Source organism: Pseudonaja textilis, chromosome 9, assembly GCF_049901715.1.
Source record: "Pseudonaja textilis isolate UNSWEBS1 chromosome 9, rPseTex1.2, whole genome shotgun sequence".
NCBI lineage: Eukaryota > Metazoa > Chordata > Lepidosauria > Squamata > Elapidae > Pseudonaja > Pseudonaja textilis.
The window spans coordinates 1,307,845-1,324,073 of NC_141998.1; the positions used below are offsets into that span (position 1 = coordinate 1,307,845).

Below are 16,229 nucleotides of genomic sequence, written 5' to 3' on the forward strand. Positions count from 1 at the left end.
ACTAGATGGCCTCCAAGATCCCTTCCAACTCTGTTCTTTCTCTGTCTCTCTGCTCTTTCTTCCAGCTGGCTTTCTTCCCAAGGGGGTGGGGGTGAGGCTGCCCTGATGGAGGAGGGGCAGTGACTGGTGCCCACCCCCCCTTCCCTTAAACAGCCACCAGCTGGCAGACGAGCCCACCGCCCCCAGCCCGCCCCGCCGCCAATGGGCGAGGCCGAAGCCGGGCGGGGGGCGCGGCTATTGGCGGGCTGGGCGGAGGAGAGGAGGGGCGTCGGGATGGGCGGGGGATGGGCGGCGCAGATCCTCCCCTTGATCCGACCCGCCCGCCGGCCGCGCAGGACCACGGATCTCGCGGAGCGCAGCCCGGGACCCTCCGGTAACCGCTTCGCTCTGGGCCGGCTGCCTGTCGGGCTGGAGGGGGTAGGAAAGACGGTGATAGGAGCCCCCCACACCCCCGGGACCCCCCACACCCTCCAGGCAGGCCCGTCCACCTGACCTCCTGCGCCCCCCTCGCCTCCTGCCCCAACCGCCGCATCTCCCAACCTGCCTAGGATGCCCGGAGCCCCCACAGCCTCCTGGGCACGGCTGTCCGGAGAGCTCGGCCTTTTGCCCCTCCCCGCACCCTCCCCCCCCGCAACCACGAGGGGCGAAGGGTCTAGTGGTTGGAGCCCGGGGTGGGTGGGGGGGTGGGGGGGTCTTCCAGCCCAAGAAGCCCAGAGGAGCGCCGAGAAGTGGGGTCCGGGCCAGGGAGGCGCAGGGAGGGGGAAGGGGTGCAGGGGCGTGGGAACCGGGGCGCGAACCCAAAGGGTCACCAGCCACCCTTCCATCTCGCCCACCGGGGCTGGGGGTCCTGGGGATGGGCTGGGCTGGGGGTGGGGGGAGACTAAGACTTAGGGGCGATTCGCCGGGAGAGAGTGACACGTCTTTGGCCGGGTTTGCGAGCTCAGCCTTCCAAGGGACGCCTTCAGACGTTTGGGTTCCGCGCAAAAAAAAAAAAAAAGGAACCAGGGCTCTGGCTGAAAAGAAAAGCGAGCTTCGGGGGTCGTGCGAACCAGAGTTGAGCAGCCAGGAAGGGTGGTGTGAAAGGGAGGCACTGTGTGTGTCTTTCTTTCTTTCTTTCTTTCTTTCTTTCTTTCTTTCTTTCTTTCTTTCTTTCTTTCCTTCCTTCCTTCCTTCCTTCCTTCCTTCCTTCCTTCCTTCCTTCTCTTTCCTCTTCTTTCTTTCTTTCTTTCTTTCTTTCTTTCTTTCTTTCTTTCTTTCTTTCTTCCTTCCTTCCTTCCTTCCTTCCTTCCTCTCTCTCTCCTCTCCTCCTTTCCTTTCTCTGTCCCTTTCTTTCTTTCTTTCTTTCTTTCTTTCTTTCTTTCTTTCTTTCTTTCTTTCTTTCTTTCTTTCTTTCTTTTTCCTTCCTTCCTTCCTTTCTCTCTCTCTCCCTCCTTCCTTCCTTTTCTCTTTCCCTCTTTTTCCTTCCTTCCTTCCTTCCTTCCTTCCTTCCTTCCTTCCTTCCTTTCTCTCTCTCCCCCTCCTCCTCTTTCTTTCTTCTTTCTTTCTTTCTTTCTTTCTTTCTTTCTTTCTTTCTTTCTTTCTTTCTTTCCTTCTTTCCTTCCTTCCTTCCTTCCTTCCTTCCTTCCTTCCTTCCTTCCTTCCTTCCTTCCTTCTGCTGGTGGACCTCAGTCTCTTTGCTCCCTGGGGATCTGCTGCCTTGGAAGCCAAGACCAAAACCTTAGATTTCTGCTCTGGGTCAAGATTGCTGATCTCCAGAGGAGCCGGAAGAAATTGGGGTGGGGCGGAGGACGGAGGGTGAAAAGAGGAAGTTGGGCTGGCAGGCATCTGCAAGGGTTGCCTTTCACACTCGGGTGTCTGGGTGGCTCAGAGACGGTTGGTGGTGTCACTTCCTCTCAGAGACAGACAGACAGACACACACGTTCACTCTGCTGGTGCAAGAGGCCTCGGGGATCCAAGGGGTTTCTGCAGGTAAAATGCTCAAAGACCCCCCTTCCTCCTTGCTAAAATTGCACTACTAGACTGGAGTGGATGATGGTTGCGATTTTGGGTTGTTGAAATGATTGTGACTTGTAGTTGCGAACAAGCGGAGAGCTGCAGCGTGCTGGGCAAGGCAAGATACTCGATAGTAACTTCAGGCATCCTGCATTTATTTTCCTCCTCCTTTGCCCCATTTCCATTTGATTTTTTGACCCAAAGGTAGAAGTTTCCTTCTGATGCCATGCAGGTAGTTCTCGGCTTGCAATGGTTCGTTTAGTAACTAGTTCAAACGGCCCTGAAAAATGGGACATGGCTGTTTTTCACAGTTATGACCTTTGCAGCCTTCCCACACTCACGGAGTCAAAATTCAGACTCTGGACAACTGGTTCCTACTTACGACGGTCGCTTTGTAGCTTCGGACAAGCGAAGTCGATGGCGAGAGCCAGATTCACTCAACAACTTATCGACTGCAGTGATTTCACTTAACAGCGGTGGCAAGAAAGGCTGTAAAAATGGGGCAAAACTCGCTTCACAAATGGTTCACTTAGCCACGGAAATGTTAGACTCGATTGTGGTCGTAAGTCAAGCACTGTTGCTTTTCTTAAGGCTTCGTCTTCTGGTTTTGCTTTTAAAATAGCTGGTAAAAGAATTGGAAATGTTTCTTTGTTGGAGTTTTACCTCGATAGTTGTTCTGTTTTGTGGGGGAACTCACCTGCAACCTAGGAACACCTTCACCAAGCTACGTTCTAGAAGTTCGCCCCTCTAGTTTGTATTATTAACTTGCTCCAAGTCTGAATATTGAGAGTATCAATCAGAAGATCAGATCTTGTAGTATGTGCAGAGATGGGTAGATTATCGGTGGAATTAAGGGACAGAGAAGAAATGGAGTACTACGAGATTTGGAATTTATGGTGCAATTGGTTGGAAAGTAGACGCAAAGCTGATAGATGAAGGGTAGGTAGGAGCTATAGTAAGTTGAGATAAATAGTGTTTGTAAATCCTGTAAATATTTGGTTTATGTCGAATGTCAAAACAAACATGTGATATATAGTAGTGACCTACATAATTAGAAAGTACGTCAATGTGAGTGAACAACAATATTGAAACGCTGTAATGAGTGGAAATGTGTTTTTAGGATGAAAATATGGTTAGTAAAATTTATTTTTCAAATTAAAAAGAAGAAGAAGATCAGATCTTTGGCACTGAATATGGGGAATTTCCAACTAAGATGTAGCACATCTGCAAGATTCCAGGTGGGGAGGGAAGACATTTATAGTTCCTTAACCGATTTGCAAATTTATTTCAAAACCCCTCTTGAATTGAATTGTGGGAATGGCGGTTGCTTTTCTAACATGTGTTTCCTTGAGCGTGAGATGCTTCCACAACATCTTACTCACAGACCCTTTTAATAATCAGGAAGCTTTGAACCACTACATAAGGAAACGCCTCCCCTGCCTACATCTGTTGTCGAAAAGGACGCAAACAGTGTGCACAGCCCCATTGTTAGGCCCAAGTAAGGGAATTGTAAGGAATTGTGTAGCACAGGGGTCTTCAAACCTGGGGTCTTCAAACCTGGCGTCTTCAAACCTGGCGTCTTGTGGACTTCAGCTCCCAGAATCCCCCATCCAAGTGGATGAGATGTGACCTGATGACAAAGGAGGGAGATGGGCTTTGTCCAGGTGGGGGTCCTGGCAGCTCCTGGTGGGCTCAGAAAATTTGCTAGATATTAGAAAACAGTCGTCAGGTTAGTTCGGAATCCCAGGGGGTCTCCAACCTTGGCAATTTTAAGACTTGTGGACTTCAACTCCTAGTTGCCTTGGGAGCTTCATCCCTGGAGGCTTTCGGGAAAAGATTGGACTTCCATTTGTCAGAAATGGTGTCATGTCTCCTACTTGGGCAGAGGGGTTGAACTAGATGACCTCCAAGCTCCCTTCTAACTCTCTTAATCTGTTAATCTGTGGATCTTTTTGTTGATGGAGGTTGTGGGACTTTCATCCCTGGAGGCTTTCAAGAATAGACTGGACTGGCTCCTTCAGGAATGGGGTGGGGTTTCCTTTTTGGGCTGGGGGGCGGTTGGACTAGATGACCTCCAAAGCCCCTTCCAACTTTGTTAATCTGTTAATGATGGGTTTTGTCGTTTATGGGGGTTGTGAGAGCTTCATCCCTGGACTTCAACTCATCAGAAATGGTGTAGGGTCTCCTGCTTGGGCAGGGAGGTTGGACTAGATGACCTACAAGGTCCCTTCCAACTCTGTTAATCTAATTAAGAAGTGTGCACCCAAATACACAGGTATAGAATAGGTGGCGCAGTAGTAACTGCCAGAGGAATCTAAGTATTCTAGTGCAGGGGTCTCCAACCCTTTTAAGACTTGTGGACATCAACCCATTAACAGATTAAGAGAGTTGGAAGGTTCTCTGTAGGTCATCTAGTCCAACCCCCCCTGCCCAAGCAGGAGTTGAAGTCCACAAGTCTTAAAGTGGCCAAGGTTGGAGACCCCTGCCTTAGTAAATCTCCAGGAACCAGAATTTTAGTTGATTTAGCAGGAAGGACAATGAAATGGAACCGCCTTTAAATTAGCCTGCTGGAAACGAAACACAGACACTTGAGCAAGAGGTGCCAGAAGCAGTCTCGATTTAGTCCGAAAGGGCTTGCAAACCCTCTTCTGCTTCCAATCCCAAATTCCTGAGTGGAGGAGAAATACCATGTTTGTTCATTCTTGGCGCACGCCTGGGTCTCGGCCCCGCTTCGCACATGGTTTCCCGTTGTCAGTCCTGGAGAAGTTGCTGAAAACAAAGTAGGTCTGTTTTTTTTTACTTCTACTTCCTCCCATTCTTGGCCCGGAACGAAGTGGAATCGATGCAGTCGGTGGGGGTTTTATTTTATGATCCTGGGAATTTGAGAAGGCTTGAGTGTTATCCAAAACCAAAACGAAGGGAATTTTAGTGTTCCAGAGTGTTAAATGTGTCTTCCGACGACAAAAGCCAAATGACTTAAACAATTCTGGGCGAGAGTAATTGTTTTTTTTGTATTTTTTTTAATGATCACAAATTATAACTTCGCATAGCACCGGGGAAGTTTTTGATAAATGCAACAATGAAAGCTTCTTCCCGTTGGTTTCGCTCAAGGATAATCCAGGCCGTTCTGTAGTTGCAAAATATTTGTTGAACAAAGACAGAACAAAGCAACAATCAAAACACAACAACATGCCTCATTTTTAAGTTGTCTTCTTCAAGCCATTTTTCTTGGTTTGAAAACATCAACTGAATGAAAAACCACTGGTGACTTTCTACGCATCTAAGCATCTTAATTTACTGCACCTCTGTCTGGTTTGCCAATTGCACAGGGGCAAATAGGACAGCGCTCCAGAGGTTAAAGTCAGAGGTGGGTATTCAGCAGGTTCTAACCAGTGGTGGAAATTTTGAGTAGTTTGGAGAACCAGCAAATCCCACCTCTGACTGGAGATTTTGCAGTATCCTTCCCCTGCCACGCCCACTAAGCCACGCCCACAGAACCGGTAGTAAAAAATATATAAATCCCACCACTGGTTAACATCATTGCCCAGAGGATGATTGGTTGCCCTCTCCCCTCTTTGGAAGAGCTTTGTAGCTCCTGTTGCCTTAAGAAACTTCAAAACATCCTCAAAGATCCATCTCATCCTGGACACACACACACACCCTTTTTTTTTGAACTATTACCATCTGGCAGACGATACAGGACAATAAAAACAAGGACAAAATAGGCTGAAAAACAGCTTCTATCCCAGGGCAGTAACTCTATTGAATTCTATTGTATAGTGCAATATGAATGCAATATCAGGGGTTTTCAACTCAATGTATGGAGTGTGAAGGATGTGTGTTTGTGTTTATTTCCATAGTCATAAATTGTACACTGAAGATGGTATTTAATTTTGTTGTACGAGGTGCAATGCCAAGAAACTAAACTAAACTAAACACTAAACTAAACTGAAGTTGACAGCAAGCCAGTTCTCCAGCTGACCACCGCTGGGATCTGAGCTAGTCTGACAATATTTGACCTGCAGTGATATCAGTGGGTTGTTTACTGGCTAAGGATTGGAAAATATTTAACTAGTTCTTCGGCCCTTCGGTCCAGAGATCAGCCTGATTTTTGTCCTGAAAAGCTTCGGAGTCGGTAAGATACTTTCCCAGTTTTATCTTCCAAGTTTATTATTGTGATTGAGGCTGAAGAAGCCATCGACGGGCAGGATGGTGTAGCAGACAATTTTGTGTACTGTGCTTAGATCGGACCGGAGGCAGCGCAATTGCAGATTGTCCAGATTGCTCTACTAGGGATGCTTACCAGGGATGTTGGCCATAGTCATCTCGGAGGCTTCAGGAACCTGCTTCTTCATACATCCAGCTCCAGGGCTTAGTGTTTTGTCTCTGACGTCGCTCTCCCAAGGCTCATCACCATCATCTTCACCAAAATGGAGACTGAGTGACTACAACAATTTAAATTCAAAACTATGCTGGGCCAAAGATCCTCCTGTAAGAGGCGAGGTTTACCCTAAATTGGCAGATTCCTTATCAAGCCTCTACAGACCCCAAGGTCAAGTTCCCTTTGAGAAAAGAACATTTCAACCCCAGCAGGAACACAAAACTATCTCCTAGATAATTTAAATTGAGCTTTTAGTGTTCTGATAGACACAAAATTCTGCTCTCTAAAGCAAAACTCCTTTGTTCAAATTCAGTTCTTCTTTTCTGCATTCCTCCTTTCCTCCTTCTCTCCCTTTCTTCTTCTTTAAATAAGGCTCTTTAGATCTTCGGCGTCCCTGACCTGCTCAGGGTGAGGGCAATTAACCTGTTTTTTAAAGAATAAAATCTTTTTTTTTCTGAAGTAGCTGACACTCAATTTTTCTTTGCTGCAAAATCCCAGTTGGACTGCTTGCCTCAGAGATAGGTTCTTCTGCGTGCAGCGGCAGCCAAAAAAGCCAGTGCAATCCTAAATTGTATTAAGGAACACAATCAAGATAAAGGGATGTACTAATACCACTCCACAAAGCCTTAGTAAGACCACACCTAGAATTTGCATCCAGTTTTGGTCACCATGCTATAAAAAAGATGTTGAGATTCTAGAAAGAATCCAGAGAACAGCAACCAGGATGATGAGGGGACTGGAGACTAAAACATACGACGAACGGTTGCAGGAACTGGGCCTGGCTAGTCTAGGGAAGAGTAGGACCAGGGGAGACAGGAGAGCAGCCTTCTAATATTTGAGGGGCTGCCCCAGAGAGGAGGAGAGGGGTCAAGCTGTTTTGTAAAGCACCTTTGAAGGCCAGACAAGGAATAATGAATGGAAACTGAACAAGGAGAGGTTTAACCTGGAAATAAGGAGGAATTTTCTGACTGTGAGAGCGATCAATCAATGGAACAGAAGTTGCCTTCAGAAGTTGTAGGAAGCTTTCAAGAAGAGACTGGATTGCCATTTGTCAGAAATGGTGTAGGGTCTCCTGCTTGGGTGGGGGGTTGGACTAGATGACCTACAAGGTCCCTTCCAACTCTGTTAATCTGTAATCTGCCAAGAATTCCTTTCTGTCAAGAGATGCAGCCCGGGACACTGGCTGCTCCAGAACCTGTTTGTTACTCACAAGACACCTTATTTCCTGGTCAACCATTTTCCATGCAGATACCTCATAATGTCATATATTTACAATATTCAGAAGACTCACTTGGGGCCTTTTCTGGGCCCTTCTGGAAGGAGAGGATTCCAGCATCTCAACAGAAGGGTCAATAGAGAGCTAGGCGCACAGGAATTCCCCAGCTGGAATGAATGTTAAATGTTCTGGGGGGAAAAATCCACTTTTCTGTTATTTTTAAGTGTACAATAACCGGAGAGGTCTCGGAGGTGGTGTCCTTTGTGAACTAAGCTTGCGTGGTTGGCTGATGATTCACAGTTTGCATTCATGCAAGTGTGCATTGTCTGCAGCCTTCCATAATTGTGAAGTAGCTCAGGACAAGTTATTTGCCTTGGTTCTTTGGTGTGTGGGGGGAGGATCTTGAAGCATAAACTAATCGAGAAATGTGGGCACGCTCATTAAAAAAAACCCATAAACATAAAAATAACCAAGTTTAGCTCTTGTGCCAATGTAGGCATTACATCTTTCATTGTCCTTGTGTTGTGCAAACCCAAGAAACCTGATTGAAAAGACCAAGGGGTCCCTCAACTTGGCATCTTTAAGACTTGTGGACTTCAACTCCCAGAATTCTCCAGCCAGCTATGAATTCTGGGAGTTGAAGTCCAGAAGTCTTAAAATGGCCAAGTTTGGAGACCTCTGGAATAGACCGTGATTCAGTTAAATCGGGGCTCTCCAAAACTTGGCCACTTTAAGACTTGTGGACTTCCACTCCCAGAATTCCCCAGCCAGTTGCCAAGTTGGGAGACCCCCTGAGTGAAATGAAATCTTCATTTCAAATGACAGATACGTCACAAGATGCTATTTTCAAGATTTTGCCTTTAGATTGAAGACAAATAGCCTGAGAAAGGAAGGCTCCTCCCGGATGTTTTCAGTTCCTAGCCTTTCCCCAAATTTTCATATATCTGTTTGAGACAGAACGGATGATTCCACTGCTAACTAGATCGTGGAGATGTCTGTTTGTTTGTGTTTTTTTAGCGTTTGCCATGCCCAGGGCTGAACGTGGGCCAGTGAAGTTTCTGCCCACCAAGCAGGGCAGAATTAGATCCTGGCGGTGAAGAATTTCACCTTTTCCACCCGCCTTCCTGCCCTTCCCTAATTAGGGTTTATTGATATAGAGGCAGATGGCAAAGCTTTTGAAATTATGAGAATGGCATAAATTATACAAAGCAGAGAGAGAAAGAGAGAGACACGTAGGGTGTAATTTAGTCTGAAAGGCACATTTGTTGGATTTTCTAGACAAAACTCCCAGTGTTTTGTTCACTGGTATATCGGTAGCATCTTGTTCCATGTCAGGGAAGGCCCTGCCGGGTTTTAGGATGGGAGTGGGGGATTTTGGGGGTGCCATTCTGGTGACCTTACCAACCAACAACCTTCGCGTCGGGGGCTGAGCTAACTCTCCAGGCAGGGTGGAGGATGGGTCCCCAAACTTGGCAGTTTTAAGACTCGTGGACTTATTTTTTAAAAATTTTTATTTATTTTGACAACAAACATTGACAAATACAAACATAAAACATCAAATAAAACCATCTTTCCATTGTACAGTGTGTCAGTTGGTACTTATCTTTTGTGCACAATTTCCATCCTAAATTTAAATTAAAATTCATATTATATAGATCAACTATGCACACTATATTATTATTATTATTATTATTATTATTATTATTATTATTATCTCCTTATTAGACTATAATTATAAGTTCACATCATCCTTTTTGAGCACATCTCAACTTCATTATCTTATCTTTACTATTATGTGATATTATTTTATTTCCCTATTTTCTTATCTAGTCATGGATAAAATAAATCCCAGATTTTATAATATTTTTTGTCTTCTTGCTCTTCTTGCTATGCTGGCTGGAGAATTCTGGGAGCTGAAGTCCACAAGTCTTAAAGTTGCCAAGTTTGCAGATCTCTGGTGTAGGACAGTGAGTCAGTGCAAGAATTGTTGATCTAGCAAAGCATTTCTGCGTGATGTGTGAACTGGTCCTTGTGTTGTGTAATCGTGGTATATCATTTTGGGACTGGTGAGCAGGCCGGTTGAAAGTATGTTTTGCAAACCCTGTTAGGGCTCCCACGGAGCTGAGGGGCATATATCTGCACCCCACATTTCTGCTTCCTGGGTTATGAAGAAGGAAGACCAGGCTGGCTGAGGCTTCTTCTAGGGACTGTTGTCCAAGATAGACTGGAAGTTTTGGATTAGGGGTTTGCATGTACTAGGACATCAGTAATTGGAGGATACTCCTAAAGTCCAGGGACGCGGTGGCTCAGGGGCTAAGACGCTGAGCTTGTCGATCAGAAACATCGGCAGTTTGGCGGTTTGAATCCCCAGCGCCGCATAACGGACTGAGCTCCTGTTACTGGTCCCAGCTTCTGCCAACCTAGCAGTTCGAAAGCATGTAAAAATGCAAGCAGAAAAACAGAAACCACTTTGATGGGAAGGGAACTGTCAACTAAAAATTTCTCCTTTGGTCTTTTTAGTTGCCAGCAGAAAGGGAGAGGGGGAAAGCAGTGCATTCTTTAAATGCCTCAGATAATTGCCTTGGCAGCCGAAGCTGTTGGCACGCAAGATTATTACTGGAGAGCATGATGGATGACTCTTGGCTATGGATGTGTCCCATTGGAGAATATACATCCAGGGGGTGGGAGGAAGATCAGGCTCAAGGGGGAAATGAATGATGTATTTTAGTGTCGGCTGCACCCAGCTAACGCCAACATAGCCACTCCTAATAAATCATTTTTTTTCACTCTGAGAGATGTGGCTAAAGACTTAGGATTTGAATGGGGGTGGATTTGTTGGAGCCCTGACCAGAACAGCGTTCCGTGCACCTTTGAAGGCATTTAGTCCTGCTGACCACGTGACTGCGGAGACGTCTTCGGACAGCACTGGCTCTTTGGCTTTGTAATGGAGATGAGCACCGCCCCCCTAGAGCCAGAAACAATGAGTGCAGATGTGCGAGTGGAACCATTTACTTAAACTCCAGTTTGCAAACTTGGACAAGCTGGAATGAGCCAACCTGTCTGGCTTCTCTGAAGATGTTTCATCGATGGGCCTCATTGTTTGAAGCCTTCGTAGTTAACAACTAGCTCGGGACAATTATGGAGAGGTTGTGGGGTGATGGACACACTGTTATGGGCATTATCTTGCCTCTTTTTTACTGTGTCTTGTTGCCATCCCCGGAAGGTCCTCTTGTTCTTGAGAAGGAATGGACAGTCAAAGCCACCTGTGACTCTCTTACCTTTCCAAGAATTCTTAATCCTACCTTGTGTCTCTTTCAGGACAAAGCCCTTGATGTTTGCAAGGAGCTTCTGCCCTCCATGTCTCAAAAAATCTAGTCAATAATTAGGATCCTGTCTCAAGATGTCCACAGGTATAACACAATAACAGAGTTGGAAGGGACCCTGGAGATCTTCTAGTCCAGTGGCCCCCAACCTTTTTCAAACCAGGGACCGGTTTCACGATTATTTATTCTTCCACGGACCGGTACCTGAGTAACATGAGACTCCACCGCCATCGGGACGGCTCTTCGTTTGAAGCCACCGCCCCCCTTCGATGAAACTAAGGCGCGAGCACCCAAACGCCGCTTTCCAACCGAAAACCCGGAAGCAACCAAAAACCTGGAAGCGCTGTCGAAACAAGATGGCGGCGCCCAAGCTTTGCCGCCCAGTAAAAAATGATCCATGGTTGTTGGTTGTTGGTTGGGGACCCCTGTTCTAGTCCAACCCCCCTGTTCAAGTAGGAGACGCTATACCATCTCAGACAGTGTCCAGTCTCTTCTTGAAAGCCTCCAGTGATGCAGCATCCACAATTTCTGGTGGCCAGCTGTTCCACTGGTTAATTGTCCTCACTGCTAGGAAGTTTCTCCTGAATTCTGGGTTGCTTCTCTCCTTGATTAGTTTCCACCCATTGTCTATGGAGCTTCTCCATCCTCCAGGTCACGGTTGTTCCAAAGGTGCTTTTCTTTCAAGAGGCAACTGGACTTTCTGGTTTTCCTTTGAAGACATTTTGCTTCTCATCCAAGAAGATTCTTCAGCTCTTATAGGATGGTGGGCTGGTCAGTCAGAGCTGAAGAAGCTTCTTGGGTGAGAAGCAAAAAGTCTTCAAAGAAATACCAGAAAGTCCAGTTGCCTCTTGAAAGAAAAGCACCTTTGGGGATTTCCATCCCTTGTTTCTTGTCCTGCCTTCTTGGTGCTTTGGAGAATAATTTGACCCCCAATTCTTCTTTGTGTCAGCCCCTCAACTACTGGAATCCTGCTATCACGTCTCCCCGGTCCTTCTTTTCTCCAGACTAGCCAAGCCCAATTCCTGCGGCCGCCCTTCATACGTTTTTAGCCTTCCCTCCCCTAATCCTCGTTCGCTTCCCGGCCCTTTTCCTGGCGCTTTGGAGACATTTCCCTGCTGTGTCTTGGGGAGCCCGGTGTGGGGAGAACCCCTGGCAGATGCTGAGCGGTCTGCTTGTTGTGAAGGACAAAGGCCGCCTCCCTCGGAGGCCGAGCAGCTGCCATCCTGGCTCGCCTGCATTTCTCACAGCGGGTTTTGTGGGGGTCGTGAATCATTTGTGCCACTTGGTATATCCTTGTAGAGTTGTAATTGCGGGAATGTTCCAATCTCGGGTGGCAAACCTCCGATAAAGAATGTTTCCAAGCAAATACAACTCGGGTAAACAAAGTCACTAGTCTAAAGGAGGATTAGAGAGAGGAAGTCAACTTATGTTAGACTTTAACTAGAGATAATGAATTGTATGGATGACTGTGCTAAACAGTAACGAAAGTTAAGCCGTAACCAAAGTTAACCAGTGATGGAGGATAACTAAAAATGTGTATAAAGGCAAGACTAGACTCCAGTAAAGATCATCATGATTCGGTTGTTCATGATCAAACAACTCGACTGCCTCGTCATTACAACATATTCTCTTTGCACAGGCCAGTCCTTTGTCCTTAAGTCCTGCGACAATGACACTGACGGATGGTTTCACGGTGTCGTGCAGGGATTTGGGGCCACCAACATTGACGTTTCCGTGGCAAAATATATATATATATATATATGAGGGTGCCTTCCTCCTCTAGTGTAGAGAAGAGGGAAGAAGCCAAATTCAGGAGGGGGCCTGATTGGAGGCTGAAAATTAGTGGGTCTCTCTCCCTCCATGTACCCTGGGATGAGGAAAAGTTCATGCAATTCTTTTTTTTTTCCCTCAAAGTTTTTTATTTTTATTTTACATACATATCAATGTGTGGACAATATGTCATCGGGGTGTTTTCCATTTTACATCCAATAACATATTAATAATCATGTGAGTTGTTTTTTTCCATAATCCTATTTCATTCTAACATTAATACACCTCCTTATATTCCATTACAATCTCTTATTCATTGATATATTCAATATTTCATTATATTGGTTCTTCCGTGCTAATCCTCATGTTATTCGACTATACTTAATATCACCCTCATTCGAGTTCTAGTTTCCTTTCTTTTTCTTACTTCATCTTATTATTAAGGAAATGTATACCGTTATTTTCCCCCTCTCCAATTCCAACTTTCAGTTATGTCACTACAGTTTCCAAGAATATCCCCTAATATTTTTTTTGTCTGTATTAAATATCATTACTAATGTTTTATTTGCGGTAAAAGGAAGGTGTGATGACGTGAGGTGTGTCACAAAAATAACCAAGTCACAAAAATAGAAGAAAGTCCCTTTAATGCCTCCAACTTGGGCCCAATGTCCAATTATCCTCCGCAGGATAATAAACTCTTAAAGAAAACAGTTTATGGAAGGAGCAAATGCCGTCCGCACCCAAAGTAAAGTTAATTCGAAATAAAAAACCCAACACACCACATTGAAGGAATTACTACAGTAGTCAAGGATGATTAATTGTAGATAATCAGATTGCGCAGCAACCACAGTTGGGAGGAAGCCAAAACACAGATAAGCTCTGACAAGAGTGCACGCTTTGCTTCCAGCAGCTTTTCCATGCGCAGTTTGTCCTTTTAAGCAGTCTTCCCAGTTGCAGCCCATGAAGGGGATCAGGGCCCCTTCCTCCCCCCGTAGACCACACTACTCATGTTTCTCCCTTATCCTTTCCTCCCTGCGTGCCCTTAGATGAAGAGGGGATGGGCCTGGGTCTGAATGCCAATCCCGCCTGTGCCCTTCCCCAGTTTCCTCCACAACCACCGGAGCCACAATCTCACTCCCCGTCAGCTGTTCCATCTCTCCCTCGAAGTCAGACTCCAACAGGGGCATGACAGAAGGATATATTTGATGAATGAAATGTTATATTTAAAAAAAAAAGCTCATGCAGGCCTCCCAGAAGTGTGGGAAGACCAGAAATGGGTCCATTTCTGGCTTCCAGGGAGCTTCTGGAGTCCGGGGGAGGCCGTTTCGCTGTCCTGGAGACTCGAGGAAGCCTCCGGAGTCCGGGAAGAGCGAAAAAGCCCCCCCTTCCCCCATGGTGCAGGAGGCTGACTAGGCTACGCCCACCCAGCAACTGGGGAGAGAACCCATTGCTAAAATGTTTGAGCTCCGCCTGCCCTCATCCCTGTTTATTGTGGCTCTCAGCGTTCCCAGGAAAGCCCAAGTCCAATTAAGAACTCCGAGACAGGCATTTTCTCAAAGCATTTTCTTTTATTAGAATCGTGGTTATCATGTTATAACTTCCCTTTGGTTTGAGTTCAGCCCATCCAGAATCTGAATTTTTTTGGGGGGGAAAAAAAGAAAGCCTGGCTGCTTTTTCGAATGTTTCTAGTGCTCGTTGCAGAAGCAACTGGCAAACCATGGACAGAAGGTCAGATTCTCCCCAAAACATCCAGGAAAGAGCAGAGGTTTCCCAGATGTTTCTGGCAACTGCGTCTTCTTTCACGGTCTCTTGGGAGGGGAGGAGGGCTTGTTTTGAAAGAGATAAGAGAAGGGCAGAATGTTGCTCTGACCCCACTCTCTTGCCCCACAGATGCAAACTGGGCAGGTTTTTGCTTCAATGGGTCCAGGACGGGGGATGATGGGATTGAAGGCCAACCCACAGCCTGGACAAGGAAAGTCGCCTTATTGTAATCTGAGAACAAACATCTGGATCAACCAGGATTCTTTGCTTGGGAAAGCAGGTTCCCCTATGCAGATGTCCTATTATGCATCTGCTAGTTGTTTATTATTATTATTATTATTATTATTATTATTATTATTATTATTATTATTATTATTCATTGCACAGTCAGCCAGATGTTCAGACTGGGGTTGGCATTTTTGTGTGCCTATCAAGTTCTTCCCAAGGACCTGGGATAGGCAAATCTGGATGTTTGACGGTATTACAGAGATCGCCCCAGGATGGAAGCTGCTCCAAGTAAAGCTGCCTTCTGAAATTGACTGGTGGCAAATGTGTCAATGCCAATAATGGTGTTCAAGTGGTTCTCCAGTGGTTTTGGGACTGCACCCAAGGCGCCTATTACTCTTGGTACTACCCTTGCTTGCCTTTACCATAGTCATTCTATTTCTATTTGTAGGTCTTTGGAGTTTGTTGTCTTCTCCAGTTCTTTCTCTTCTCTTCTCTTCTCTTCTCTTCTCTTCTCTTCTCTTCTCTTCTCTTCTCTTCTCTTCTCTTCTCTCCTCTCCTCTCCTCTCCTCTCCTCTCCTCTCCTCTCCTCTCCTCTCTTCTGCAGTCTCCAGGCACTGCCACATCCACTATCCAGACTTTTTTTGTCTTTCTCATCAACAACTGTTAAGTCGAGGGTGTTTATGTGGGCAGGTGCCTGTCTGTCTGGATTCTGAAGTCCCGGAGCAATTTTACTTTTTCATTTTCTATGACTTTTTTTATGGTCCCACCAGTTCTTGCTGGCAGGCAAATGTGATTTCTTGCAGATCTTCCAATGCACCATTGTTGCTACTTTGTCACGCCGCTGCTTGTAGTCAGTTTGTGAGATCTCCTTGCAGCAGCTCACCAGGTGCTCCATTGTTTCCTCAGCTTCTTGGGATAGGTGGCACTTACGGTTGGTTCCCGACTTCTCCATTCTGGCTTTGTATATATTCGTCCTTAAGGCTTGGTCTTGTGCAGCCAGAATTAATCCCTCGGTCTCTTTCTTTAACTTTCCTGCTCTTAGCCGTTGCCAGGTCTTGTTATGATCTGTTTTCCCTGCTTTTTTTAAAAAAAATGTCCTGGCCTTGTAGTGCTTTAGTCTTCCCATGCCTCCGGTTCTCTTCTTCATTTGGTCTTTCTTGTAGGCCAGTTTGGTTTCTCTGGCAGTCAGCGAGCCTTCCTGGCATATTTAACTTCAGTGCACCTTCTTCACTGTCCTTCAGATATTCTTCCAAAGCCCTTTTTTTATTCTTCAACTCTCCGATGTACTTGCAACATTCCTCGCCCATCTATTTGCCTTGGTAGGTAGCCTGTCAACGTCGCTGCGAGGATGGAAGGCCCGATTCACTGTCATTCTTTTTCTGGTCTTCCTATCCATTGCTTTTAATTCTGTTTGAGTCCAGTTCACTGTTCTTGTTCTTGTTCTTGTTGTTGATGATGATGATGGCAAAGCCAGCCAGATGTTTAGACCGGATTTGGCATTTTTGTCCATCCGTCGACTTCACTACCAACCCAATTTGCTTCCGTATGTCGAATTTGG

At 45.9% G+C, this 16,229-nt stretch overlaps 1 protein-coding gene across 3 annotated transcripts in view; it reads left to right on the forward strand.

The window, feature by feature from the left end:
- Positions 1–290: 290 nt before the first annotated feature.
- RASSF2 (Ras association domain family member 2) overlaps positions 291–16,229 on the forward strand; it is a 36,957-nt gene continuing 21,018 nt past the window's right edge. The window contains exon 1 of one of the 3 annotated variants that reach the window (XM_087938806.1): positions 291–373. The gene's annotated coding sequence lies outside the window, so the exon portion shown is untranslated. Of the gene's footprint in view, positions 374–6,076; positions 6,128–10,977; positions 11,000–16,229 lie in introns of those variants that run through there. The other 2 variants (XM_087938807.1, XM_087938808.1) reach the window with 2 other exon arrangements.